The sequence below is a fragment of the Cervus canadensis genome, chromosome 1, assembly GCF_019320065.1.
Source record: "Cervus canadensis isolate Bull #8, Minnesota chromosome 1, ASM1932006v1, whole genome shotgun sequence".
NCBI classification, from domain to species: Eukaryota; Metazoa; Chordata; class Mammalia; order Artiodactyla; family Cervidae; genus Cervus; species Cervus canadensis.
This window is the reverse complement of record NC_057386.1, coordinates 84,771,389-84,799,152: the sequence shown is the minus strand read 5'-3', so window position 1 is coordinate 84,799,152 and position 27,764 is coordinate 84,771,389.

Sequence of the window (27,764 nt, the reverse complement as noted above, 5' to 3'; positions counted from 1 at the left end):
AGCCATGAAATTAAAAGACACTTACTCCTTGGAAGGAAAGTTATGACCAACCTAGATAACATATTAAAAAGCAGAGACATTACTTTGCCAACAAAGGTCTGTCTAGTCAAGGCTATGGTTTTTCCAGTGGTCATGTATGGATGTGAGAGTTGGACTGTGAAGAAAGCGGAGTGCCAAAAAATTGATGCTTTTGAACTGTGGTGTTGGAGAAGACTCTTGAGAGTCCCTTGGATTGCAAGGAGACCCAACTAATCCATCCTAAAGGAGATCAGTCCTGGGTGTTCACTTGGAGGACTGATGCTAAAGCTGAAACTCCAATACTTTGGCCATGTCATGTGAAGAGTTGACTCATTGGAAAAGACCCTGATGCTGGGAGGGATTGGGGGCAGAAGGAGAAGCGGATGACAGAGGATGAGATGGCTGGATGGCATCACCAACTTGATGGACATTAGTTTGAGTAAACTCCAGGAGTTTGTGATAGACAGGGAGGCCTGGTGTGTTGCGATTCATGGGGTCACAAAGAGTCGGACACGACTGAGCAACTGAACTGAACTGAACTGAAGCAACTAAACAACAACAACGAAGAATCTCTCAGAGTTAAATAGACTGTGAAATCCTCATTTTTTTTTTTTAAGGGTTAGTGTTCTACACCTAATTCCAAAAGTTTGCAAGCAATTCTCAGATACCAGTTGGTTGTGTTACAATTCAACTCAATTCTGATACTTTCTACCCAAGATAACATCAGATTCTGCGCTTTAGGTGTTCGGTCCCACAAGAGTGCCCTCCACTTGAAATCCCAGTTACAAGCAAGTCTAGATTGTTACCTACACTTCTGACCAACTGGCTGTAAATCCGAGTTTCCCACAATCTCCTTCCTGGGCTCAATTTATTTGCTAGAGCAGCTCGCAGGTCTCAGGAAATGTGTTTATTCACTAGATAACCGGTTTATTATAAGGATATTAAAGGCAAGGCTTCCCAGGTAGTACTAGTGGTTAAGAACCTGCCTGCCGATGCAGGAGACATAAGAGATACGCGTTTGATACCTGGGTCAGAAAGACCCCTGGAAGAGGTCATAGCAACTTACTCCAGTATTCTTGCCTGGAAAATCCCATGGACAGAAAAGCCTGGCAGGCCACTCTTCATGGGGTCACAAAGAGTTAGACACAACTGAAGTGAGTTAGCACACACAAAGGCCGAAAATCAATAGCCTGATGAAAGATGCATTAAGTGAGATCCCAAAGAAGGGAGATTCTTTCCTTGTAAACCTCGGGACTGGCATGGTTACCCCTGGAAAAGTTCTGGTTCACCATCCTGGAAGCTCTCTGAATCCCCTCCTTTTGGTTTATATGAGGACTTCATTATATAGGGGTGTGGGTGTGTGTGTTCATGCTAAGTCACTTCAGTTGTGTTCAATTCTTTGTGACCCTATGGACTCTTGGCATGCTTGATTACATCACCGACCACTGGTGATCGACTTACCTCCAGCAATTCTCCCCTCCATGGAGGTCAGAGGGCGGGGCTGAAGTCCCAATTGTCCAATCACATGGTTGATTCTCCTGAAAACCAGTCCTCATCGTTAGATGAGGTGCAAATGTCACCTCAGTAACAATAAAAGACCATCATAGAAATTACAAGGATTTTAGGAGCTCTGTTCCAGAAATGGGTGAAAGATGAAATATATATTTTATTATAAATCACAAAATCCCTGTGTGTTGGGAGAAAAAAAATACAGAATTTGGTAATCAAAATAAGAGAGTGAGGCAGATATTAATACCTAGTAAATGTTACATTTGTCATGGCTTTTCTGTATTATCCAAAAAATGTGAGGCTACGTGTGGTTCTGGCCAAAGCGCTATGAAGAAAGACCTATCACTCAGAGTCCTTAGTAATAAAAAGCCTATCATGATTTCCTAATCTTTTTCTTCTAATTCACAGACTAGTTGAAAAAGCCACATATTTCAGTTGTGCAGCAAGAAATTGATACAATTTTTGTTGGCTTGGGCTTTTGAAAGCCTATATCCAACAAAGCTCTTTAATGACCCATGTTAACTGATCATGCAGCTTGAGCAGTAAGTAAACACACATCGTTTGCTTTTTGTTTTGTTTTTATTACACAGAAAAATTAGGGTTATTTGATACTCTAGCCTTTTCTGACTCTACAAGGGGTGATTTGAGTGTCCTGGCCACCTCACAATGACTTTCCTTTATTCTTTCTAGGATACCAATTAAGTACTTTAATTTTACCATTCCTGAAGAGATCCTGTCCAAATGATAAGCAATCTTTGGTAAACAAACACAACTTTTTTGGTACACATCGAGCTATCAAAAATCAGAAATGCTAATTATATGAGAATTGAGATGATAAAAGATGATTGCCATTTTCAGCTCAAATGAGAATTTCTTCATTTGTTACAGGGTACGACTTTCCCATATTCCACAGTATGAATGGTGTCATGAAGCCAATAAAGAAGGCCTTAGGTTTTATCAGCTAGAATACCTCCATATTTACCTCCATGGTTCTCATGATGTATCTTAGTAGCCAAAGTCATAACTGCTTTTGAATGAAAAATGTATTATTAACAGAATTTTAATAATAGAAAAAATAGTGTGGGGGTGAGAATAAGAAGTGGGTAACAGGAACATAAGTTGAAAGTATAATAATAAAATATACTAATTAAAATTATTGCATAGTATTAGCAAGTATATACCTGAAGTCTGTGTGTGTGTATATATATAATTTTATTTTTAATTTACTTCAATGAATATGAAAGAGGGATACAAACTGATCATGAAAGAAAGGCAAATTATCTGGATAAATAATTACATGTTCCAGAATAAGGTTCTATTCACCTTCACTCAGTATAAAGCATGTGCTGGACAAATAAATGTGCATATAACCACTGCAAATTTGTCTTCCTTATCTAATCAGATGTTACTTTGAGTTACTGTCTGTAATTCAATTGAATCAAACTATTTCTTTAAAAATATGAATTTCTGTCTATGCTATTGGTTCTCATATGTGTGTGTATATATATATAGAGAGAGAGAATATATATATGTATATATACATACATACATACATACACACACACACACACACACACACACATATATATATATAGAGAGAGAGAGAGAGGTTTCTTATAGGAATTGGCTTACACAGTTGTGGAAGCCAAGAAGTCTCACAGACTACCATTCACAAGCTGGAGAAATGAGAAAGCAGTGGGCTAATTCAGTCTAAGACCACAGGTCCAAGGACCTGTGACTAAGGGCAGAGGGAAAACTGATATTTCAGCTCGAGATAGACAATTCATTCTCCTCTGCCCCTTTGTTCTATCCAGATCCTCAACAGCTTAGATAATGCCCCATCCATGCTGGTGAGGGCAGATCTTCTTTATACAGTTTACTGAACGGAAAGCTTTTTTTTTTTTTTTTTCCCCTGGAAACATCCTCACAGACAAACTCAGAAAGATTGATTTTCTGACTATCTAGTCAAGGTGATCATTCAAGTTGACAAATAAAATGCATGATCACAGTGCCTACTATCTGCGGTCCTGATTCTGTTGCAGTAGATCCCTAATTATCACTGAACACTTGTCTCCCTGGAAATGACTGCTTTTCCGTCTTTTTTGCAGCTAAGCATGACTATGTGTCTAGGTTCTGTCCAAAACTGTAGAAAATATAAAATGGTGCAGGAAACTAACGGGAATTATGCCTTAAAGAGAAAGAATTTTTGCTTCTCCTTCCTTTTATCGTTTTCCTACTTCCTGCTGCCTCGGAGGCATATCAGTGGTGGTATCAGGAACCTAACCAGGCCACCTGCACCCTGAGGAGAAAGCAACTTTAGGGTTGGTGGAGTAAAATCTGCAAGCCTGGTTTCCTGACCATCATGAAAGCCTCACACTGACTTTTGTCTATCTATATGTATAAGAAAATACAAAAGTTCATCCTATTTAAGCCACTGTTAATGTTTTCTTATCACTTACAGTTTAACATTAAAAATACAAAATTCTTCATTCGTTTTGATTTGTAATAGAGTTCCTTTCCCTCAGCTCCTAAAATGTTTACTTTGCACCTTTTGATCTCCCCTCAGATATTCCATATGTCTTCATCCCCTCTCACTTTCAGCTGTAGTCTTGCCCACATTTCATTGAAAAAATAAACAAGCAGCTGCACATCTCACCATCATACTCCAAGATCTATATGCCATTGCTTTTGTTCCAATGATCTTCCCTCCTGTTAAAATGATTTCTTCCCATAAACCATTCTCTTCCTAGGAAGAAATAATTTCTCCACTTATGCTATGAATCCCTTCCACTCTAGATTTCCTTATAGTTGCACCTTTATTTAAATCCTCTCTTGTACCACTTATGGTCTCCATTTCAACTGAGTGGTGGCTCAGACAGTAAAGAATCTGCCTGCAGTACTGGAGACCTGGGTTCGATCCGTGGGTCAGGAAGATCCCTTGGGGTAGGAAATGGCAACCCACTCCAGTATTCTTGCCTGCAGAACCCCATGGACAGAGGAGCCTGGCGGGCTACAGTCCATGGGGTCGCCAAGAGTTGGACACTACTGAGCAACTAACACTTTCCCAGATATGCTCTAATTAATGAAACTCTTGCACCATGGTGTATGTGGAGCCCACCAGATTCACTGCTCCCTTTTACAACTGTCTCTAAATTTAGAGTCGTGTACATGTAGTATGTCTGTACCTTACCTTCTATTCACTCTTCAATTACAAAATCAGTTCCTAATTCCAGAATTACAGTGAATCTGTGCTCAGCCTCGTCATCAGTGACCTCAACATTCAGAAACTCAAGATAAAACTTTCCATTTTCATAGTCTTTGATCTTTAGGCATCATTCAGAGAGGTGAGCCTATCATCAATCTTGTATAAATGGCCATATTTTCTCATAAATTATCAGTCATTTTACCTCTTCTTCAGTAATATTCTTTCTCAGCATTTTTTTAATTCAGTTCTCTCGCCTCTGTTTGGCCTCTAAAATTATGTACTTCACAGGGATCATTTTAGCCCCTTTTCTGTCTTAGAATCACCCTGATAATTACATGACTGATTTATAAGGTTTTAAAGACGAGCTCAATACCATGTTTCAAATTTATGTTTCTGTTCCAGATCTCTGAAATCTCCTACATGCCCTTCCAAGTCTGTGCTTGGTATTTCCTTTCAGGGTCTCAGAGAGAAATCTCAAATTTATTACATCCAAAACTGAAATCTTAATTCCTCCCCTCCATATGGGATGGTTCATATTTTTAAAGAAATATAGTTGGATTCAGTTCAATTATATACACTAACTCAAAATAAGATAATGTCTGGTTAGCAAAGGAATACCTCATTGGTTGGTCTAGCAGATCTTTTAAACTGATTAATGGTGAATGATACCCATCTGCAAAATCACCAGTCTCAAGAACTCAGATTCTTATTCAGTCATTCAGCTTCTTAAAGCATGATCTTAACAGTCGTTTTTTATACCTCTTTTTCCTTTGCATTCCTGCAGATGATATCTGTTTTACCAACACATCTGGTTAGTATCAGCATATTTCTCAAATCTACCTACTCTTATCCACGTCCAGTATCAATATCCCCTTCTACTTCTTGACTTCTCTCACTCAGACAATTACAACAATTTCCTTAGTGTCTTTGGAGAAGGAAATGGCAACCCACTCCAGTACTCTTGCCTGGAAAAATCCCATGGATGCAGGAGCCTGGTAGTCTACAGTCCATGGGGTTACAAAGAGTCGGACATGACTGAGCAACTTCACTTTCCTTAGTGTCTACACCCTTTTTCTCCTCCAGTATATCCTATGCAGGACAGTAAGGTAAAGGAATTCATTATATCCCTTTTTTGCTTAGAATAATTTCAGCATTATTATACTTGGAAAAAATCAAATTCTTTAACATGCACACATACAAGGACATATATGATCATGTGCCTTCTCATGCAATGTAAATTTTCTTTTTTGACTGCCTCACTCAATTGTGGGAAGGCTGTTTCTGAATCAGAGATTGAACCCAACCCCGTACAGTGGAAGCACAGAGTCCTAAACACTGGGTTGCCAAGGATCCCCATCCTACAAAGTAATCATTAGTTTTCATTCAGGCTATATACTACAAAGCTAATGTTTGTAGTCTTCCCACATTAGAAACATATTTAACTCCATCCTGTTTATTTTTGGTATGAATATTACATCTGTGTGAAGTGACAAATTCTGCTTTGGTTATTATACACACACACTCCAAGAATCCCAATATTCTCTTTCTTACCACTCTGTTTTCTTTATACCATTTCTTACAATATGTTATTATTTTCCTTATATATTTTATAATTTGTGGCGATTGCCTCCCCATTGGATTTTAAGCCTTAGCACAGTCTTATTAACTGTTACATCTTCAGCACCAAACAAAATGTCACGTATTATAGAGTAGATAGTCAATGCATACCGGTTAACTGAATAAATGACTAAATATCGATACTTAATAATTTGTGAGAGGAACACTGGACTCTGACCCTAACCCCCAGTCCCTTTGGTCTACTATAACGAAATACGGTAAATTGGGTAACTTACTGCTATACGTTTACTAGATTAACACTTGTTATATTGAACACAGGGTGCTGAATGGTGAGTCATAGTTTAAAATTACACTTGAAACAGAGAATAGTGTTACTCATGGACTCTGAAAGGAGCACCTGGCACGCCTCCAGTGACCACATGGGGAGGTCAAGGCAAAGTGTAGACAGACAGACAGACACAGGGACCAGGACACATGACTATCAGGGTCTGTGGGTGGAGTGCTTTGAAGTTCCGGGGCAATGGATAGGTCAGTGCAAACCACAAGAGTCAGGTTTTGGTAAGCGCCACTGCAGGCTTATCGAAGGGCACACAAGGAAAGGCATAGGAAGGCAGGGGAGACTCCATCACAAGGGCTGCTGAGAAATTCATTCCAGGAACTTAGGTTTACTTGTGACCCTAGAGCTAATATTTAGAGCGTGTATTTGGGTGAGAGGTTAGTGTCCTCTGAAGGTCATTGCCAGCCAAAAATGGATAAGGCAGCAATATCATGAAGTAGCTTAGCAATATCTTGAAGTAGTTCAAGATCAAGGTACTAGCAGATTCAGTGACCACTAAGAACTAGCTTCGTCACTGATAGCTGTCTTCTGACAGTAGCCTCACATGACAGAAAAGGGGCAAGCCAGCCTCCTTATATCTCTTTTATTAAGATACCAATCTCCTTCACAAGTCTCCACCATTATGACCTAAGCACCTCCAAATTGTACCCCCTGGTAGTACCGTCACATTGGGCATTAGGTTTCAACAAATAAATCTGGGTGAGACACACGTATTTGGTCCACAGCACTCTCCATGAAGGCACATGGAAACATTTTAGTTAACAAGGAATTTTCAGATTTCTAAGATCTCTTCAATTTGGAACATTGTTTATGTCTTTATAAATCATCTTCAATTTTAAAAGTAAAATCAAGAAACAGCTTTTAAACATGTTAAAATTAGAACTTAGAATAATTTAAACTTAAGCTGTTTGTTGACTACAAAGAAAATAAATTAAAAATAGTAACCTGAGTAATAAACTTACCTTTGTCTTGGTAAATCCTATGGCCTAGAACATCATTTTCAGAAGCAAATATGGGCTTAAGTGAAAATAATTTCTCAACACATGTGATTAACTGACCAAATTTACTTACACTGCAAAGACTAATTTTTTACTGTCATCCAGGAATCAAGTGTGAATCATGAAACTTAACTTATTGTTATCTGGAGTCACTATGGCTAAAAATATTTACATGTAAGTCTTCCACAGTGTGAGTAAAAATGCTGTTAAATAAAACGCCTGCAGCTTAAAACGGTATATCATTTATATTTATATTTGCATTGGTAAATGGGACAACTTGTACTAAATAAATGCTTTATTTAATGGATGAATAGGTGGTTATAGGGTATATCTAATACTATTTGATTTTACTATGCTGTAAAAAAAATCTTTTGGTCTCTGTTTTTATAAGAAACTATTTTAGAACTGTCCTGATTTTAATTATTTTGCATTTGTAATTTAATCCCTAATTATCACAAAATAGTTCCTCAGAAGCCAAAAGCTTGCCAGAGAAGGGCAGACTTCAGGCAGTGGGGGGAAAAAAGAGACTAACAACCTGTTTGCTTCTACACTTACTCTCCTCAGCACCTATATGTCACTGAAGGGACTGGTATGCCCTCCTTATTATTACAATTAAATCTGGACGGTACAACAGCACTTGTAAACCCCTGCACGCAATTCTTTTGATTCTTAAAGTGAAAAAAAAAAAAAAAAAGAATACAGGAAGAAAAGTGAGTAAAACACTGGTAATTTGTTTAGCTGGTGGTGCAGGCTGTTCTCCGATCAAATTTTGTTTCCCAAAGGAAGGCATCAGTTTTAAATTACACAGCAAGCAGGCAAGAGAAAGGAAGCAAACAATCAAAAAACCTTCCCAGGAGGGGAAAGAATAAGGCAAGAGCTCCAGAGATCCCATTTAATAAATAAACACCTTCATTTCTGTAAGTTAATTTCACCACAGGAAATAAGTTTCGTTTTAATTATATTGCCTTATGTCATGTTTTATAAAAGGTACATGAGGTTCATTGACTTTCTCTTATTAAAGCTTTGGCTGTTTCCAAAAATGCTGCATGTAGATTAAGTCTCTGAGGAAACATAGCATGATGTACAATTATTTGAAATGCAATATTTTCATCTTATTCCATGTTAGTGACAAGGAGATAGATGAAAACAGCATGTTGTATTTAATTTTCATTAAAAAGTGGTTTTACTTTTAGAGTCATATATGAAAGCCTCAAGTAATGCAGGCCAGTTGTATCACTGGCACTAATTAAAAAGTGAGCTAACTTTTGTCAGGTTTGAGGAAATATATATTTAGTAAGTTCATGGTTAACTTTTGTGATGTAAACTCCTAATCTTCATCCTTATATACAGCTGTAATTTAAACCGAAGATTATCAGAAAGTGATTATTTTCATGTTTTTTTGCCGAGTTACAGCTTTCTGAGCCAGGAACCTGAAACCTGGATTAAAGCACAAGTCTTAGACAGTGAGAGACCTCCAGAGAGATTTAGATGCTTATCTTACAATTTATTTACATTTCAAAGTGGCATGAAACCTGGAGCCAAGAGCAGGCTGTTTACATTCCAAAGGATTATAGCACATGAGGGAGCAAGAGGTCCCCCTCCTCTCTCAGAAGGGGAGGGGGCAGCGAGTAGCCTATAAATTACGAGATTCATAATTTTTGGCCCCTCCCCTGTGGTGTATAAAGCCTCTTTCACATGTGCAGTGTCCATCTGGCTGTTACAGCGTCTTCCTGAATGAGGGAGGGTACAGAGTGGGGACCCGACACAGTTATCACTGTAAATAAGAGTAGTCTGTACTGGATCCAGAAATTCTGTGTTTGCTTTCAGAATAATATAAATAATGTAGATATGAAGACTTATCAAACATTCAAATCCATGATTTTAAAATGTATTATATGAGCAATTTTAAAGATAAAAAGGATTTATCTGCGTCTCTGGCAAAACTGTTTTACAGCCTATGAGAAATTTGTTATTATTTTCTTCTTTTTAGGGATAAAGCATAGGAAGGTTAAGGAAAATGTCCACATGTTCAGAACTCATTTCCTTATTAGTTATTATCTGATGGATAATGTTTGTTTTAACTCAGTGACTAAAAGGTACATAGCGAATAAAGCAAGGGAGGGAACTAGTGGGTAAAGTTGGCTATAGTGGATATAAGGCAAAAAAGTAAAAATAAATAAGACTTGGTCTACATATACATTTTGATTAGTGAAAACCAATATTCTACAGGTGAGAGATTTCATTAACATACAAACTCTGAAGGTGACTGGGGAGGAAACAATATCAAAAATTTATCCCCGAATACACATTTCTTAAAATCTTGGTGTATTGAGCATCCTTAACTAAAGCAAGGTGTCTGAGACCAGCAATGCACTTCCTGAGATGAAATCAATATGTGTTCGATTGGGTTTGTGAGGTGGAAGATGGTTAACTTTGTTGTCCAAATAACCATTCATAAGTTAGGCTTTTATTCTAGAGACAGCCTGTGAGTATAACATGTGATGTGATTAATGCAATGCTTGGCATTTATTCAGCATTGAATATGTAACCACTTTTCATTTCATTATTGCTATTCCTGAGTTGTATTTTGTGTGGATGAAATAAGTATGTGTTAAACATGTATTATATTTGTCTTTCTAGCTAATATAGACAGGATAAGGAATGATAATCATGGCCTCATACTGTAAAAGAATAGGGCCCTATGGTCCTTGCTCACCACATCCTCTGTCTGCCTTTTGTCTGTGGAAAAACTTTAGCCAAAGAGTAAGTTTAATCAGAGAAGTAAGAAAATGGAAAAGCAAAGAAAAGCAGACAGCTCAGAATAATAACTGTCAGTAAACAAAAATAATAGTGAGGAAAGTCAGGGAACTTCCCTGGTGGCTCAGTTGGTAAAGAATCTGCCTGCAGTGCAGGAGACCTGGGTTTGATCCCCGGGTCAGGAAGATCCCCTGGAGAAGGGAATGGCTACCCACTCGAGTATTCTGGCCTGGAGAATTCCATGAACAGAGGAGTCTGGTGGGCTACAGTCCACAGGATCACAAGGAGTCAGGCACGACTGAAGCGTCTTAGGATGCTTGCAAGGACATTTAGTTCCTTTAGGTCCTAAAGTCAAGGACCTTTAGTTCCTTCTCAAGGACTATACAATTCTAAGAATGTCTTAAGGAAATGGGAACAAACCAACCCTAGAGCTAAAGATTAACTGTAAAAACAATCATAGATGACATTGGTCAGACCACTGATGACTGATTTCAAGTTGAAGGTCTGAGTTGACTTTACTGTTTCTACAAAAAAGCCCCTCCCTCAGCCTATAAGAGCTCTTGCCTGCTGATTGTCCAGGGCCCAGGGTAGGCCAGGGGAGGGAGTCAGCCCTTAGACAGGTGTGCACCCACTTTGAAGAGGCACAGACAACTGAGAGCTGATTTTTGTCTAGGTAACTGTTAAAAGAAACTGTGATGCTAAAGACAGTTTTATATTCATTATCTGTTAGGATGTTGCTCCAAAACCCAGCCTTGCTCCTATACATAATTCTGGGAGGAAAAAACTGGGGGCTGTGCCCATGATTGCTACAAGGTAAACAAAGGGTAACACACGAGCAGGAAGGACAATGGTAGGCCTGGTGGAGGGAGCAATATTTATGTCTTCCATTATGTCTTTCAATCAGGTATGTATGTTACTTTTTCATTGAAATTGCTCTTATATGTTCAATTAAATTGAACCTCATGGGAGGACTAGGATAACTTGAAATAGAGTGTATGCAGTGTACTAAATTATGCCAATGGAAGAACTTTTGAGTTGGACTTAAACATTTTTTTTTAAATAAGGAAAAACGTGTGTTCTTCAAAAGAGTTATTAAGAAAATGAAAAGACAAGCCATAGAGACAAAATATTAAGTCATAAATCTGATAAGAACTCTCAAAAGTCAATAAGAAATCCAAAAACCCAATAAAAATAAATTGAACAGAAATGTTACTGCAAAATATGTAAGTGAAAAATAACACATGAAATGCTGCTTAAAACCATGAGTCTTTAGGGAAATACAAATTAAAATGACAAGAAAATTCTACCTGCTACTTGAAATAAAAGACTGTATTGATGAATGTCTGGAATAAACAGAACCCTCATACACTGGAGGTAGTAATATAAAATCTCATAACCACTTTGGAAAACAGTTTGTCAATCTCTTCATACACTGAAGATATACCCCTCATCATCCCACTTGTAGTTATTAACCCAAGAGGATAAAAGGATCTATGGCGACACAAAGACTCCTACCCTCATCTTTGTAACTGATATTATCTAATAGCTCCAAATTGGAAACAGCCCAACTGTCTACTAATTAGTAGGTAAATGATGAAACAAATACTGACATATATCTATATGATAGATGAGTACTTAGCAATAATGGAAAAACTCTTGATACATGCAACAACATTGGTTAATCTCAAAGAATTTTGCTGAGAAAGGGAAGTCAAAAGCCAAACTTTTTTGCTCCCTCACAAAATAGTCCATATTAAATGAGTCCATTTATATAAAATTCTAAAAAATACAAATCTATAGTTTAAAAAAATTAGATCAATACTTTCCTGAGGATAGGAGAGTGGGAACATCAGGAAAGTGAAAGTGAAAGTCGCTCAGTCATGTCTGACTCTTTGTGACCCCATGGACCCCGTGGACATGTCCATGGAATTCTCCAGGCCAGAATATTGGAATGGGTAGCCTTTCCCTTCTCCAGGAGATCTTCCCAACCCAGGGATTGAACCCAGGTCCCCTGCATTGTGGGCAGATTCTTTGCCAGCTGAGCCAAAAGGGAAGCCCAGGAATATAAGGAGGGTAGAATTAAAGAGGGCCGTAAGTTCTGTGAAAAATGCCATTGGTAATTTGATAGGGATCACACTGAATCTGTAGATTGCATTTGATAGTATAGTCATTTTCACAATATTGATTCTTCCTAACTAGGAACATAGAATTTCTCTCCATCTGTTTATATCATCTTTGATTTCTTTCATTAGTGTCTTATAATTTTCTATGTACAGTTCTTTTGTCTCCTCAGATAGATTTATTCCTAAATATTTAATTCTTTTTGTTGCAATGATGAATGGGATTGATTCCTTAATTCCTCTTTCTGATAAAGAAGTTGTGGTACATATACACAATGGAATATTACTAGGCCATAAAAAGGAATGCATTTGAGTCACTTCCAATGAGTTGGATGAACCTGGAACATATTATACAGATTGAAGTGCATCAGAAAGACAAAGATAAATACCATTTTCTAATGCATAAATACAAAATCTAGAAAAATGAATTTATTTACAGGGCAACAGTGGAGAAACAGACATAGAGAATGGACATATGGACATGGAGAGAGGGGAGGAGAGGGTGAGATGTATAGAAGGAGTAACATGGACACTTACATTACCATATGTAAAATAGATAGCCAATGGGAATTTGCTGACTGCCTCAGGAAACTCGAACAGAGGCTCTGTATCAACCTAGAGGGATGGAATGGGGAGGGAGATGGGAGGGAGGTTCAAAAGGGAGGGGATATATATATACCTATGGCTGATTCATGTTGAGGTTTGACATGTTGAATTTTGACATAAAATGACAAAATTCTGTAAAGCAATTATTCTTCAATAAAAAATAAATTAAAAAATAAAAATTTTAAAAAAGAGAGCCATGAGGAAATATTTGTATGTGATGTATTTGTTCACTTAGTAGGTATAATGTGTTTTTACATGTGTAAAGACTTGTATGACATGTGCATACGTAGTTTGTTGCAACCATGCTGTATTTCAATTATGCCTATATACATCTTTTGAAAACAGAATAAACATCTGACCCAAAAATAGATAGAAATAAATTTGAACAAGATTTTCATTCCTCAGTTAATTTTGTAAGCAGAATTTCCCATTCACACATTACATTGATTCTAACAATGTATAAATTTATAAATGACACAATTATCACACATGATATTCATTTACAAATTCACGCCTTGTGCCACATTTTTACTTTTGAATGTTTTATGCTAGCTTTACCATATACTGTAAATTTAACACAGTGTCCTTCAGATTTTCATTTGCAGGTTTAGGGATCAGTGTGCAGTAAGCACCCCTACCTGATAATCCCAATAGTGCCTCTTCAGGCTATTTGACCCACACCAATGCAAAAAGGCTTCAAGTTTCTTCTGAAAGTTGTGCCAAGAGACCTCAACACCTCAGGGACTCAAGAGTCATAATCCTCTTTCATGTCATACTATTTTGATTATCAATCTGAAGAGACTATAGGTGGTTGCTTTCCACTTGAGGAGTTATTACAGCACCCTGATCTCATAATGATCCATAATCACTTTGGTTGACAGGTCAATCATCTCCTCCCTTTTTGTACCACTTTTAACTAACCACCTAAACACTTACATTTTATTTGACCATCCTGCCTTTTTATCACCTTTCTAAAAATTATTTTCATGCTTCTCTGAATAACTGATACCTTCTTTCTGTCATGCAGCCCATTATGCAGAACTCAGCTAGTAGATTAGTGATAATTTTTCTCATCTGATCTGGTTTTTTAGTCATAATATAAAATAAGATGTTCAAAGATGCAGAGCTCCTCTTACTGTAGAACCAATCATGTTATAAGGTAAAGGGATAAAATTAGGAGACACCCTGAGACACATCATCATACACCCAATCCAAAGTAGCTTATCTTCTTAAAATACAGAAGACTCAGGCATGTCCCCTTTAGTATAAAAGGATGCCATGGGCAGTTCTTCTCAAGGTAATCTGTATATAACTTTCACCTTTTGGCTCATGAGCTTGGTCTCTGTCCCTCCATTTATATTTCTGTCAGGGTGTGATTAGCTGGGATGTGGCATAAGATCAAACTACACTTCAATCACGAAGTCTTGAGCTAGAGAGAGAACTCTGGTATCATCAGGGCATAACATACACCTCAGCAAAGATTTCCAGATTCTCAATTGAAATTCCTTCTGTTAAAATTATTCTTTTTATTGATTTAGCAATGATCCCAAGTTTCAAGCTTGCCACCTATAAATCCCATTGATAAGCTTTTCTAACTGCCTGTGATAGTGAAAGTGAAAGTGAAGTCACTCAGTCGTGTCTGACCCTTTGCGACCCCATGGACTATAGCCTACCAGGCTTCTCCATCCATAGGATTTTCCAGGCAAGAGTACTGGAGTGGGTTGCCATTTCCTTCTCCAGGGGATCTTCCCAACCCAGGGATCGAACCCAGGTCTCCTGCATTGCAGGCAGACGCTTTACCCTCTGAACCACTCATTTGTTTAACTTCACACCATGTATGGCTTGGGAGGGATACAGGCTTCACAGGTTCCTGTTCCTTCTGTAGAGCAGGAAAATCAAATTTCCCCCTGCCCTTCTCAGTTCTTAGTAGAGACTCTCTGATTACAGTAGATTAACCAGAGAAAACAAACCAATCTTGTAGAACTTCTTTCGGAAAATAGAAAGCGCTCCCCATGTGTTACACAAGGCCAACAAAACTATGACACTCAAATTTGTTAAGGATATAACAAGAGGAAGAAATGAAATCAGGTTTGTGATTACCAGAGGTGGAGAAGTAGGTGAAGGCTGTCAAAGTGTAGAAACTTCTAGTAGTAGAGGTGCAGTGTACACCAGGATCAGTGTAATTAATACTAGAGCATGTTATAGATAAAAGTAGTTAAGAGAGTAAATCCTGAGTTCCCATCACAAGGAAAATACATATTTTTATTTTGCAACTATATGAGATGATGCATGTTCACTAAATTTAATGTGGTAATCATTTCATGATGTGTGTAAGTCAAATCATTATGCTGTACACCTTAAGCGTATACCAGTGCTGTATGTCAACTATATCTCAATAAACTGGAAGAATAAATACATATATCAATACCTACAATACATAAAACATTTAACAAACAGTAGAGGAAGAAGAAAAGGAAAGACCAATATGGCACATAAATATTGACAAGAGGTCTGAACATATTAGCATTTTGAATCCAACAATATATTAGAGAGATTTCAAGATTGGTTTAACATTCAAAAATTAATACTCTAATTTAGCAGGGAAAAAAGCAAAAATGTATGCTAATATCAAGATTAAGAGAAAGTATGAAATCCAAGCTCATTTATTAGAAAATCTTTCAGCGAATTGCAAACAGAAGGAAACTTCCTTTTCTTGATGAAAGATATCTCTAATAACCCTGAAACCTTCATTATACTCAGTGGTAAACACTTTTCTCTTAATTTGGGCACAAGAATATTTACTACTGCCTTTTATTCAGTGATTTTTTTTTTTAATTGTAAAAAAGGATACTACATGTCACCATGCAACAATATGGATTATGCATTTATTCATACCCAGTATTTTGCAAAAGAAACTGAACACATAAGAACACATACATTCCATGGTACAAACAGAGTATGAGCTTCAAAAAATTTCAGAACTGTGGTGTTTGAAGTATAGGAAAGAAGGTGCGGAAAGTGATTGGGAGGAAAATCAAAGGGTTTTGTTGGCTGCTGAAGATACATTCTGAACTATGTCCTTTTACTTTCATCTCTACATTTTTTTTTAATGAAATGCTATTCATTTCTTTAATTTCAACCAGCATCCTCACATAAATGATTATCAAATTTAAATTCATAGCCCTGTGCTATCCAGAGAAATAAATCAATAGTACAAAAGGCCTTGATCTATATTTTTTAATCTTTATTTCAGGTTATTACATTTACCTATAATGTCTCTAATCCCCAACTCCATCACATGAAAGTATTTCAGCTTTTCAAGGTCCATCTCAAATATCTTTCTGAAAAGACTTCTCTGTGAAGTTTCTCTCTATGATCTTTCATTATGCTTGATTTTTAACTTTATTTATTTATGTTTTGGCCTCACTGTGTGACTTGTGGGATCTTAGTTCCCTGACCAGGGATTGAACCTGGGGCTCTTATCAGTGAGAGAACCGAGTCCTAACCACTGGACTGCCAGAGAATTCCCTGTAACCATTTCCTGATACGTCCCAACCCAGCTTGTGTTCAACTGTTTATCTACCATTTTCTCAAAATATCTTTTTTAGAAATGCCTTGAAATTTACTAATCTTTAATCCATTGGAGCACTGAAATCAATCCTTTAACTAAAACTAGTGCTAAAAAGTACTTAACAAATTGCCCTTGTGTCTAGGATCATGACCACCAGCTTTCAACTTTGATAAAAATATTTATTTATACATTGTTTTTGGTATTATTAACTATGGAAGGGGAGTTAGGTGTGTGAGAGAGATCAAGCTTCCAGGAAAAGTTCTGAGGAAAATCATAAGCCCCACCTGAACAAAGACCATCTATTATCAGCAACAGGTCATGAGAAATATAAACATCTGCGATATATTGGTCATCCATTCTGAATACTGCTGGATCTAGCCCCCAAACTCTGCCCAGCCCCAGTTCAGTCCCAGTTTCATCTAGATTGAATGAGCACTTCCACTTCTGATGCCTCGGGTCATTTACAGTAAGTCCCCTACATACAGATCTTCAAGCTGTGAACTTTCAAAACTTTGAACATGCCCCTGTATGCCAGCTACTAGACTCTACTGCTCTACTTTTTAAGGTACTGTACTGTAAGGTTAACAATACTTAATTTTTTGTGTGTATGTTTTATTTGTGTGAAAAGTATTATAAACCTATTATAGTACTGTACGGTGTAGCTGATTTTGTTAGTTGGGTACCTAGGCTAACTTTGTTGGACTAACCAACAAATTAGACTTAGGAACTCACTCTCAGAACAGAGTTCATTTGTATGTAGAGGACTTACAATATATGTCAGAATGGAGTGTCAGAGCTGATAGTAATGAAGGTACAAAGTTGGAAAAAAGGCAAATTTCACTAGTGAAGAAAAATGAAATTAGACACAATTTGTAGCCCGGTATTTAGAAAGGCAGTTTAACACCCTCCTTCTGTTCAACATACTTGTGGTTTTCTCTGATTTCCGTATTTCTCATCTTTCAAAATCCTCACTGTTGTGTATAAAAGTGAAAGTGTTAGTGGCTAAATTGTGTCCAACACTTTGCGACCCCATGGACTGTAGCCAACCAGGCTCCTGTCTACGGACTTCTCCGGGCAAGAATACTGGAATGGATTGTCATTCCGTTCTCCAGGGGAACTTCCCAACCCAGAGATTGAACCTGGGTCTCCTGCATTGCAGGCAGATTCTTTACCATCTGAGCAACCAGGGAAGCTGTGTATTACTATTTGATGTGTACATATTTTGCATTTTCTCCACTAGACATAGGCACATACTTCAAGGGTATACAGAGGATAATAATAAGTCTTTGGATTTTTTTAAATCTCCTGGATGTTTTCTTTATGTTTTGAAAATTATAATATACACCTATAGTATATAACATTCTATGTACTGCTCTAAGAAAACCTCAGGTATGTTAGAGCCATATTTATGTCCCTAAAAAACCCCTGACTTGCATTGTCTGGTTCAGGAGCCTCGACCTCACATTTCCACCATCTACCCTGATGTGACGACATCTTACACCTAGTCAACACTCCGGTTTGTACTATTTTCTTAATCTTGAAACCTGAAACATGAACCAACTTCCTGCAGTTCCTTTAAACCTACTCTAGTCTCATTGGAAATTCCCTTCAAGTTATCTGTCTCATCTCAGTTCTCTGACCTAAAATATCACCCATCAAAGTGACTTTATGCAATTTTCTCCCCAATATAATATTGTCAGCCAGTTGAAAAACATATTCTCTATTATCTTCAAATGCAGAAGAGGGGGAGCTGAGAAATTTTTAAAGAAAGTTCACTGACATCAACTAAATTTCATGTTATCATTCTTCAAATGGAATCTCTATTTCTTTTTAATCGTTTAATTTTGGCGTTTTCAGTCTCTTTTTCTCATGCAAACATTATCCAAATATAGTTGTGTTTACTATGTCTTTCATTCTATTTCTGGGCTTCCTCAAGAGCAGCCTTATTTTCAAACTTTCTGAGAAATTAAGAAAACAGTCCTCAATTTGTTTCTCTTATAACTTCTCATAATGTTTTCATACACGTGTTACTTTATATATAAATATTACTACCATATCATATACAACATATAATTTGTATATTGCATCTTAATATCTTATGTCTATGCATATTAAAATATAACTGTGTTACTGTCATCCATTTTCTAGCCAGTTCTAAACTATAAATCTGTCTGTTGTGTTATTACTTTCCTTACTCTGGTCTTTTAGGGCCAGGTCCTAAAAATGATCCTTTATTCTCTAGTGTATACATTTTTTTTTCTCACTCTAAAAGAAAAGTAAACTTGTTAAAAAACAACCCTCCTTTTGAATATGAAAATATCTCTCAATCCTTCAGGTTCACTCTCTGACCCTGCATTTTATAGCTCAGGTGTTTCTGTCAAAATCATAGAGGCATTTTGATACCTGAGCTGGAAAGACTGTTGAAGATAGTTGTTTTTTTTTTTTTTTTTCCTTATAGATGATAAACAAAGCACCTAAGAGTTAAAGAATTTTCTATGAACATAAGTGAGAATAATACTTGATTTTCAAAATATAAAATTCAGTTTCCTTTCTTCCATTAAGCTATTCCTTCTCCATCCACTTTATATCTCTTGAAATTCAGTTATTTTGCAATTATCCTGCTCAACAAAGACTAAAATATTTTACTCCTACTTATTTCTTCTAAACAAAGGAATGATTTACTAAATTCTATAGATTCTACCAGTATAAAGTCCATTTACTTTGGACTTTTTGTTACTTTGCCAATGCTATGGTCCCTGACCTTATGAAATCTCATCTGTGCAGTCATTACTTGAAGGTTATAAAAATAAGCTTCTAAATGATTCTTTAGTTATGTATTGTTACTAACTCCCAAACCCAAGCTATGCTGTGTGCTGTGGTGTATTTACTTTTATAAAAGCTCTATTCAAAGCATGTCCTTAATTACTCTACTAAGTAAAAATACAATTCAATTTACGGCATCCGACATCTACTGTGCACTCAACACATGTCAAATGTAAATGATAAATCTTAAAGTTCTGCCACTGAGAAATAATTGAAAATAAAGAGATGTATTCAAATAGACAATAAAGGATGCTTCCTGTATCATAAGATTAAAATTATTGGCATACTGCATTTGAGTGGAGATTTAATGAACAAATAAACCTTTGATTGTCTTTTCATCAGCTGTAGAATTTGGCAGGATCTCTTCACTATGGTTTTCAGGAAATTCCACAGTATGACACTAGCCTCCATTTTCAAACTTACTGTGCATTTTATGTTAAGGATGTGTAAAAGTGAGAAAGATACACTGTTTTCTGGAACAAAAGAGAAATTTTTATGTTATAATCACAAAGTTCAGGAAAAGGAAAAACACTGAAATAAGCAACAGTAGTACCACATGAAAAATATGTGTTTCCTCCAACAGTAAAAGCCACTGAAATTTTAAATAATATTCATCCAGTGGCACCAATGGACTTCCCAGGTGGTACTAGTGGTAAAGAACCTGCCTGCCAATGCAGGAGGCATAAGAGATAGGGGTTTGATCCCTGGGTTGGGAAGACCCCTTTGAAGAGTGCATGGCAACCCATTCCAGTATTCTTGTCTGGAGAATCGAATCCCATGACAGGCTACAGTCCATAAAGTCACAAAGAGTTGGACACAAGGAAGTGACTTAGCACGACATACGTGCGCAGTGGCACTAAGAAGTGGTTGAAAAGCAGAGGAAGCGGGCTTCCCTGGTGGCTCAGTGGTAAAGAATCCACCTGCCAATGCAGGAGACACGGGTTCGATCCCTGATGCAGGAAGAACCCACAGGCTGGAAGTAAACTAAGCCTGTGCTGTGGAGTCTGCGAGCTGCAGCTAGAGTGGCCCTGCTTGCCACAGCTACAGAAGACCCATGCGGCAGGGAAGACCCAGCACAGTCAAAAATAAGTAAATAAACATTAAAAAAAAAAAAAAAAAGAAAAAGAAAAGCAGAGGAAGCAAAGATTATGGCGCTACAATGGCCAGGGTTAGAGTAGGGAATTGCTTCCTTCCCTTCCCCAATCACAGGCAGGGGCAAAGATCCAGCTGCTCTTAAAATTTTACCATGTATTTCCTCTATCATCTTTCACTTTATGCAAAAAAAAAAAAAAATGTCTCTCAGAGAAGGTTAAAATGAGAAAACAAACAAAAAAAGTAAAAGCTGAGTCTTCATCACACTCCCTCTAGCCGTGAAACTGATTGATGTTTTTAAAGCTCTCGAGGAGCAGCTGCAGTTGCTGTTTCACAACAAAAAAGAAAGAAGGCCAGGGAATTATGTGATAAAATCATTTTTCCACAATAAATAAGGAGAGGATTATGTTAGGTAAGAATAATACAGTAAATACAGTGGATCTGGGAAAGAAAGAGAGCAGCTATGCCCAGGAGAGCCTGCAAGCAAGCTTGGTAACAGGGCTTGATAAAACACCACCCCCAGCAGAGGAAAGCCATTCCGCAGCCCTGCTTCAATATGTGACCCGTAGATCTTCTGATCCCTGAAGACCCATCACTCGCCATTTACCGGAATGACCAATCACAACCTCAAACGTCTAATGTTTAGAACGTGGAGCGTCCTCACCGGCTTGATCTGAGGTTTTAGTTATGAGGCCTGAAGGAACCACAAAAGGTGGGCATTGTGGGAAGACAATCAAGAAAATAAAGTTAAAGCCTGAATTTAATAAAACGGGAGAAAAAATAAAAGTAATGCTGTTTTCTGAGGGACAGAGAGTACAGTGGTACTAAAAATATAGCTAGGCCTTTCAGAAACATGGGAAATATTTCTGAGGTAAAACTAAAACAAATTTTGATAGTTTAGTTCTTAGATTATTTCAGGTTGTTTCAGGTTTGGATGTTCAAGTAAATACTAAGACATGTTAGCACATTCATGAACCAAAAAGAATTTGAAAAGGATAGAGTCAGGGCCCTAGGGAGTAGGTTTATGTGAGGCTGATTTTATTTGTGTACAATCCTGTAATGGCTAATCATCACTAATGATGGTCATTGTGAGGGAAATGATATTACATGACTTCTGCTTTAGAGAAGTGAAGTAAGAGCAAATATGTTTCCCTATGTGTATTGCTGTTTTCAATAATCCTATTCAAAATGTGTATTAGTACCTTGAGTGATTAATATAACAATAACAATACATGCTTTTGAGTTATTGTGTGAATCAAAAGACATACAGTGCTTAGAATAATGCCTGGCATGTATTAGACACTCAATAATTTTTTTTTTCTATTTAATATTATGTTAGACTTCTGTGGCAACTGCTTTGAACAACTCAAAAATTAATTAAAACATAAATCTTCTCAAGCAAATTACAGTTTTATAAAGGAGACTACTTGCGTTATGTATGTAAAAATACATGTGTAGAGGTATTTGTGTATGTGTGAAAAACAGGGTTCATATGCTAAATTCTGTTCTTCTCTTCCCAGTTGTTCAAAATTCTACTTTATAGGTCATATGTATTATAGTTTGTGGTATTTTAAGTTTGCTTTGGTTAATTATAATTTGTTATAGGGGAGGAGGTATTTTTCAGGAAGGTCACATTTCTGAATATGGCTATTCTACCAACTTTCATGAGAAGTTCTTAGAAATGACTCCCCAAAAAATCCTTTGAACAACATAGATGGAATGATTGGAGAGGAATAAGCAACTGTAAAAACACCATTTAGTGTTTCCATAAATTAGTGAATCAAGTTCAAGGGCAAATTCTACTTACACTCCAGGGCTCTCTGTTAGAAAATTATGTATTTTCTTTGTTTACTGTTGCTTTCCAACATAGAATTCTGGCCCAATGACTCTTCTTATGAGGTTCCTTTCTGCAGAGAGCTAGCTGCTGGGTCTGGGGATCCAGTCTGCAGTCTGTGCTTGGAGAAGCCAGTGGTGCACACAGTCCAGATGTTTTATGAGATGTGAAATTATATAACTATGCAAAGTATTTCTTTCTAGATAAATAATGATCACATTAGAGTAAATGATTTAGTCTTCACCATGTGCTTTTAAGTTCTGTTTTATGCTCCTTTCAAGTAAAGATATGAAAAATGCTGTACTAACATCTGTAGTGATCCTGAATATAGTTTTCTGGAGAGTTTCAGTGATCCCTTTGAGGCACATTCTCTGCACTCTCTTTGCCCAGGCAATAGGTTTGCTTCTCATTAGTTAGGAGAGACCAGAGTGTTTTTCATCACACAATGGAACTCTCATCTCAGAAAGACAAGACAGGGAATTGTACAGCTCTAGGTTAACCCTGATGGTCATTAAAGGACCCAGCTTTGTCAGGAGAGTGAGTAGTGATCATAACTTCACAGTGGGCTCTGGGGACGAGTCTCTGTTTAAGAGTAGGTTTGAGTCATTCATTAATAGCACACCTGTCCAGAACAAATAACAAACTCTGAAGCAGGAAGCCATTGCTTTTAATTCACCTAAACTCAAAGTCCAAGAGCAAGAATTCTGCTTTCTAAATTCCACATAGAAAACTAAAGGTAAAGACCATATAAAATGTCACCAAACTGGAGCTCTCCTAATAACTTGAGATGGGAATTTACAGATGAGCTCACAGAAAGCCTAATAATACAATACACATTTTCTTAATATATAAATTCTAAATAAACCTTCTATGATGAGTAAAATGTAGAGATATGAATGAGAAGCATTCCAAATATTTCAAACATTGGGCCCTTACTATAGGAAATTGCCTTCCAAGAACATAGAAGGGCTAGAAACAGTAAACTGCAAAACAAAAAGAATCCAAGTGAGAAACATAAAGAAAAAAAAAAAGGTGATACCAGAGAAGACACGATATTAATACTCCTGGCTGGATCCCATGCACTCACATTTCCTAAATCATGATTAGAAGTGTTCTCATACTCCCTTCTGTGTTCACAACAAGAACAACCAATACTGCTTCTCCCTGACCGCTCAACTCATGAACTATCGCACCCACCGCTCTGTCAGTCACTTTCAGCACATGCTAGTTGTGGGTTTCAGAGGTAGGGATTTCTCTCCTGTTTTTCTATAATCTTATCTTCAATCAGGGCCTGCTGGCCTCCCATTGGAAGTACCCAATAGGAAGTCACTTGACAATTCAACTGGAAAAATTAGAGTTTGCACATCCCCAGCCCAGCAATACACAGAAAGATTTAGAAAGGCGGGTGCCAGGCCGAGAGTAAGAGTGAAGGTGTTAGTTGCTCAGTCATGTCTGACTCTTTATGAGCCAGTGGACTGTAGCCTGCTAGGTTCCCCTGTCCATGACATTCTCCAGACAAGAACACTGGAGTGGGTTGCCATTCCCTTCTCCAGGGGATTTTCCAGACCCAGGAATCAAACCCAGGTCTCCTATAGGTGGATTCTTTTCCATCTGAGCTACCAGGGAAGCCAGGCTAGGAGATCAACATGTAAATAACTAGAATGGCATGCTATATGAAAAATGAGAGCCCCAACTCCTATGTCTAGAATCCAAGAAATCTTTGCTTTTATGTTTGTTTGAAGTATTGTTGGTGTCAACTACCACCTGGTGCTTGCCAAGGGCATTTGCCATCCGCCTCTGAGGAGACTGAACCTTGTGCTACTTGCAGCTGTTGCCCTCCAACATGCCAGTAAAGAGTTCAAGGGAGAGAATGAGGCTCTCTGTGCTCCAGGGAAACTGTTGGAACAGATCTATAGATCACTAGATATTTTCAGGAACTAAATCATGATCCCAATTCTTGGATCGCTTCATATTTAGAAAGTCACTAAATCCCTTCATGGTGATATTGGCTCCTCGTGACTAGCAGAAAACCTATTGTAAGATAAGGGCTTGATTGCATGAACTCTGCCTTCACCAAAATCACATATATTGACCTTCCTCCACTGCCTGTTTAGAGCATGTTCTAGAGCTATCTGAGGTGCTGTCTCCCTTGCTTCAGTCCTCATTTTGCCCCAAATAAAACTTAACTCACAAATCTCATGTTGTGCATTTTTTTTAGTCAACATTGGTATCCAGGACATTATATTCACAATGTAAACTTCATGTTCTATTGAAAACACTAGATTTTGTTTTTTCTAATCCTTAGATATCTGATTTTGGGTTCTTCATTTTGGGTTTGCACTGCAGTAGGTCACAATCACCAGTACATCTAACTGTCTTTTTCACAAATGTTGTTGAAATAGAAATTAGTTTTGAGACATTTAATAGGAATGGTAGGCAGACATCACAGTGAAGATGTAAAATGTACTTACAGACATCAACTCAGCTAATGAAGACTGTTGGCCTGTCTCAATACACCCTTAAAACTACCATTTCTCCACCTGAATTACACATACTTACATCTCTTTACAACTGCTCTACTGCACTGTTATATAACCAAATATATAACAAATATCTTGTCCAAATATCTTTTTAAGTAGATTTTTAAAGATCTTCCATGTGAAATACCATATCTCAAAGGGAATACAAAGAGTTTTAAAGTCTTTTAAGCTTCCATTTATTTACTGAGATAAGGCTTACTCTCACAAACTTGGCTAATATTTTTTACCGATTAATGAAAGCAACTAGAGATTTGGAAAAAAAAAGAGCAACAGATAATTAGAAAACCTGGAATTACTTAAGTTCCTACTTTCCACAGAATTCAAAGCCAGTGTAGATGTCATAGCATAAATGTATGGCAAAAACCACTACAATATTGTAAAGTAATTAGCCTGCAACGAATAAAATTAATGGAAAAAAAAAAAGAAAGAAAGATTCATCAAATCATAAAATTTCCTGCTCTCACTGCCAACTTTTTGGTCTTCACAAATTATTAATCTCTTTCTCTTACCAGATACTGGACACATATGTAACAAGCACTATGATAAACTTTTCCTATGACTAATCTCATTTAATTCTCATAGCAACCTTAAACCTTGATTCCTATAAATGAAATTTATAGGAATTTCAATAAATATGAAAATAAATTTTAAATTTATAGGATTCCCATAAATGAAAGTTGAAGTTCAGATAGATAACTTTCTCAAGGTAAGTTTGTAAATTTGGGAGCTAGAGTGTTAAATGATAATTGCTGATTCCAAAGTCTCTGTGTATTTAGCATGCAACAGACCACCTCTCTCTTTAAGCTATGTTGGTTAATTTTTCAGAAAAGGATAAATAAAAACAGGTACTTTTAGGACTATAAGAAATAGGTGAAATAACATATATTAAAAAATGACTACTCTCTGGTACCAGATAAACCAGTCCATAAATCTGTATCCTTTTTCATTCTCCTAGGATAAACCAAACCAAACAAACAAAAAAAAAACAAAAATTTGAGAATGATGCCCATTTTAGTATCAATGAGTTAATTCAACTCTTATATTGTAGAAGTTTCCCCTTAAACTTAAAAGACAATAATATAAGTCAATATGGACAAAGTACAACTCATTTTAGAGTTATAATTTAAATAAAATGCTTCAAGTATTTATTTACAAGTATATATTGAATATCAACCATATGCCAGGAGTTATGTTAAATTTCAAATTGTTAAGAAGGAAGAAATGCTGAGCAGATACAGAAGAGCAACAGGGAACAGCCATATCATGATAGCATATATTTCATCCACCTAAGACAATATCAAAGGTCAGTGACTTCTTGGAAGAAACAAATATCTCTCAGAATATCTGTCCCAGAGTTGGAATCAAACTGCGGACTATGATTATGCACAGGAGGGTTTCCTTTCCTGTTTCACTTCTACCTCTAAAAAGTCCAGCGGATGCCTTATCAAGATCATCTTGACTAGTTCAGCAGTAATGGCAAGACTTTAGTAAAAACTGTTTAGACTTAAAAATATAGAAACTGGAATATATGGTGTATTTATTTTAGCATTTTAAAAATAATAATCACATAATATTACTCCTCATTACTTAATTATTAATGTCTTAATTAATTCAGTGATATGATAGAACATTTGAGATAATATTAATCCACACTTGTAAATCTGCTAATTTTGTTTTCCCTGTAAAAGCAGAAACAAATTTTTCACTCTGGAAAAAAGCTCATCGAAAGTTCCAAGCATACAGCACAGACTATTGGAAGAGTAACATAATTTGTCACTGTTATTTTTTTCCCCCAGCACTTCATGCTTTCAGTTAATAAAACTATTTGACTTAAACAACTAAAACAGCAACTTCTGCATTGTTCATGCTGTGAAACAAAAACTAGCTATCCCTTCCTTGCACTTTTGACAGAATTAAATTGCATTTCTGATGTGTCAAACAGGAGAATATCTTGTTGGTTGATGACAGGGTGCAACACAAATATATGCACAAAGTATATCCCAATATGACAAATTATAGATCTCTTTAATATTAAATACTAGCTATCAATTCACACATCTGTACAGCAACAGCTTGGATTTTTAAAAAGTAACAAATGGAAAATAACCTAAGTAATACAGTTCACGTAAAGTGTGAGCAAGTTATTTTTTGTCTGTCTTCTAAAAATTCAGAACTGCTTCTAATTCCTCTGTTTAAATTTAGAACTATTTGCAATATGGTATTCCTATAGAGTTTTATGTTCCTCAGTTACAGTGTAGTACTGGACTGTATATTGGTACCATCATTATAATGACAAGTTTGCAAATTTAAGTTATTTCCTTTGGTTACAGCATTCTTCAAACTTAAAATGGGGAAGTAACTGTCATTATTTGTCTTTAATTATTATATTATAAAATATGGATTTACTTAAATAATATATGCATGTTTATTGCGGGGATGTAGCTTCAAAGAGGAGAAGGCAATGGCACCCCACTCCAGTACTCTTGCCTGGAAAACCCCATGGACAGAAGAGCCTGGTAGGCTGCAGTCCATGGGTCGCTAAGAGTCGGGCACGACTGAGTGACTTCACTTTCACTTTTCACTTTCATGCACTGGAGAAGGAAATGGCAACCCACTCCAGTGTTCTTGCCTGGAGAATCCCAGGGACAGGGGAGCCTGGTGGGGGCCATCTATGGGGTCGCACAGAGTCAGACACGACTGAAGCGACTTAGCAGCAGCAGCAGCAGCAGCTTCAAAGAATGTTAAAATGAGATACAAAATTAGGGATAGGGAGGGA